The following is a 3,364-nucleotide window of genomic DNA, read 5'->3' on the forward strand; positions in this document are numbered from 1 at the left end:
ATTTACACTTGCACATGATGGAAGCATGCAAAACTTCTTTGAAGTTGAAATTTCTCCCTAAACCCAGGGAAGGAATAGTTGATTGTTGTCCTGTATACTCAGAGCTAATGTCCTCCAAGTTATTTTATATAAGTGTAAGGTCCACCTTGAGCCATCTTGACCCCAACAGAGACATAGAGCCTGAAATATTTCAGTGCTGAACTTCCAAAACACCTGCAGTCTGATGCAAGAGTTAACTGCCCCCAAAATGAGAATGAGAAAACTCCTCCATAAACTAATCCAGTCTCTGGGAGCAAGTGTCCAGAAAAACATTCACCCTTCCTCAGAGATATCAGATACAAGTATATTTATCCTCCCAGACAGAGATGCCCACTTAATCTACTCATCCATGCAGACAATAATGAAGCACTAGAAGAGACAGATAGTCACAATAAATGAGAGTCCAGATCCTCCCTGGAAGTAATCTGGGCTGCTTCCTTTGTGATTAAGGTGGCGAAAAAATTTTATGTCCTCTGAGAGTCTGGTCTGTAAGGACAAGCAACAATATGGATGCAGCTTTGCAGACTTCCTAACCAAGAAAATATTATTTGCAGTCAAAGAATTGCATATATTTGTTAACAGTATCTTTCCATTTGGACTTGACGAGATTTAATACAAAAAAATATGCCTTGGGCTGCCTAAAAAAGGAAAGCAGTAGTAGTGAATGTCTTTAAACAACTATCTTATATTATTATTTTAATATTATGTGAATATTATCATTTATGAATGTGACCACAAGCTTTTTGCTTGTATGACTAATTACTTTTATTAAAAGGTTTTATGTTGGCCCAGGAAACTTATTTTTTGTGAGTGTGCTATTTTTCCCAATAAGTGAGATCCCCATGAAATTCAACCTGAAAATTTTATTTTTGAGGTGGCTAAAGGCCATTTTCATAGGGAAGAGACATTTCCTTGTAATGACATGCCACAATCTGATTCATCATTTGCTTCTGTAGTTTCAGCAACAAAAGGCTTTTCTGAATATTTTTTTCCCTTTTTTTCTTTTTTTTTTTCCCCCTTGAGGATTTCATCTTTTTTTCTATTCCTGTTGGTTAAGTATGATTTCCTCATTTGTACCTTTTAGGTGCATAATTTTTAGAATACGTCCTAAGTATTTTGTGTTGAGCTCAACTTTTTTATTTCCTCTTAATATTGTTACTGCTGTTACTATTATCACTTCAAGTGTGTGGGATGCTCAGCACTCAGGAATGAAAAAGGTTAAATATCTTGCAGCCTGAAAACTAGATTTTCCTGCTTTTTCTTTAAACTAATATTTTTTGTCCCTCTTGGGATAATGTGTTTTCAAAATGAACGTAATATTTTACCAGTATTTTGCATGGTATTTTGCAGGAAAACATCATCTCAGTGTTCGTGCTCTGGTCCAGCAGGATGTTCCTTGGAAGTGGAGGGGGAGCCATGTATTTGTGGTGAGCACAGCACTTATCCTTAGCCAATCACCAGCCTCCTGAGAGCAGGGAAATGGGCTCATGCACAGCCGTAGGTGTCTGCGTGGGCTAAGGCTCAGTGTGCAGAGCTGTGCTTAACTCTGCCTGCCTGTGGCTCAATGAATGTACCCACAGGCAGTCCGTGGCTAGCCCAGGCAAAATAGGCTCAATTCCGCTTAACTGAAAACTATGGTTTGGCAATCAATTTTGGAAGACAGAACTGCAAAGGTAAGTCAAGTTGGAAGGCCAGGTCTCTCTAGGCTTCAGGAGTGACCTGGAGGGATGAGTGATGCATGAGTCTTCACTCTGGAGGGCCCAGATCTCCACTGTGCTGTTGGTGCAACGCCTGGGAGTGTGAAGAGGAAAATGTTTTACTCTGTTCATGGGGTCTCCTGACCCAGCTTTTCCCTGTAATTTAAGCATGATTCATTGCATATACAAACGAGAACCAGTCACCTGGAGTTTTTATGTTTTCTATGTTTGTCAAATTATATCAGAGACTATTGTATTCCCAGCAAGGCAAATGCCTTAAGGCTGTAAGCTTTATTTACAGAAGAAAAACAATGTCTTAAAGCACTGAAAAATAATTTGAGCTTCATTCTTTTTAAGGTAACTACAGACTAAGCAGACATCTAGGTAGACTTCATTTCAACTGTTTTAACAGATTTCTACAAAGAACACCTTGCTAATTATACAGTAGTTATCCAGCATTAATGAAGTTATACACAGACAATGAGATTTCCAACATTAACTTTTAATCTTGTTTTCTGTAATGATTTTTCTTCCCTATTGGAAATACATGCTTATCTAAGCGGGTTTTTTGACCATTATCTTATAATTAAACTATGAGTTTCTCTTGTTGTAACTCCAGCCTGAACAGGCACTAACAGATCTGGAAAGAGTGGATGTATTCTTAAAGCTCTTTTAAATTTCTAACCTTGAATAATTTGTCTCTGATGCTTTTCTTAATTATAATCCATTCAGAATAAAAGAGGATGAATTCTTCCCCTTGAGCAAAGCCAGGATAAATTCTAACGTATCTTGCTTTCTATAAAGATTTCTTTTTCATTCTGCCAAAGTGAATACTGCATCCTAAACTACTTCATCGTTCATTAGTGTACAATTATGCCCGTATTCACTGGTATGTGCTGCCTGCTTTGAGCCATTCTAGTGATGCAAAGCAGCTGTAAACTCAGTTTAACAGCCTGGTTAATCCAGGTTTACAGCTGTTTTGTATGGCTGGCGAGGAGTGATGTGTCTGGGGTATACTGGTAAATCTGGCCCGCCAAAAAAGAAAGAACTTGCATTATTATTTTATCACTTCTCAAACTGTCTCTGTCATAAAGTAGCCTTTGCAAGTTTTCATTAGGGAAGGCCTGTTTCTTCACTTTGTTGCATAGCTTTATCACATTTTCTAATTACAACAGAGGAAAAGCACATCATAAAACTAAAGTTTAAATAAGAAATGTATTAGAGAAATATATAGTAGGAGAGAGCATAATTTAGGAATTATTCATAATTATGACAGAGAAATTATATATGGCAGCATATTGTGACACAGGAAAAGAAGTACAGATTTTCCCAAAGTAGCAGCAATCTCCTTGCCTGAAAATCGCTGACAGCCTCTACTTCACTCTGGCAGCCTCAGCCTCCAAGCAGGTGCTAGCTGACTTAGATGGTACAGAACCATGGAGGTAATTAGATGGTCATGACACACCACGAGGACTGCACCTTTTCAGACATGGTTTGTCCCACCTCTTTTGCCAGAAGAGGTTGTCTGCACAGCTCCTGCAAGCGATGATGCCTTTCCACCCAAAGTCTCCTTCCTCACCCATGATGAACCCTTAAGGAAAGCCACACTAGGATCAGTTGACAGAGGA

The sequence above is a fragment of the Empidonax traillii genome, unplaced genomic scaffold (genome assembly GCF_003031625.1).
Source record: "Empidonax traillii isolate 1590-97213 ecotype Southwest subspecies unplaced genomic scaffold, ASM303162v1 scaffold417:size1128589, whole genome shotgun sequence".
Lineage (NCBI taxonomy): Eukaryota > Metazoa > Chordata > Aves > Passeriformes > Tyrannidae > Empidonax > Empidonax traillii.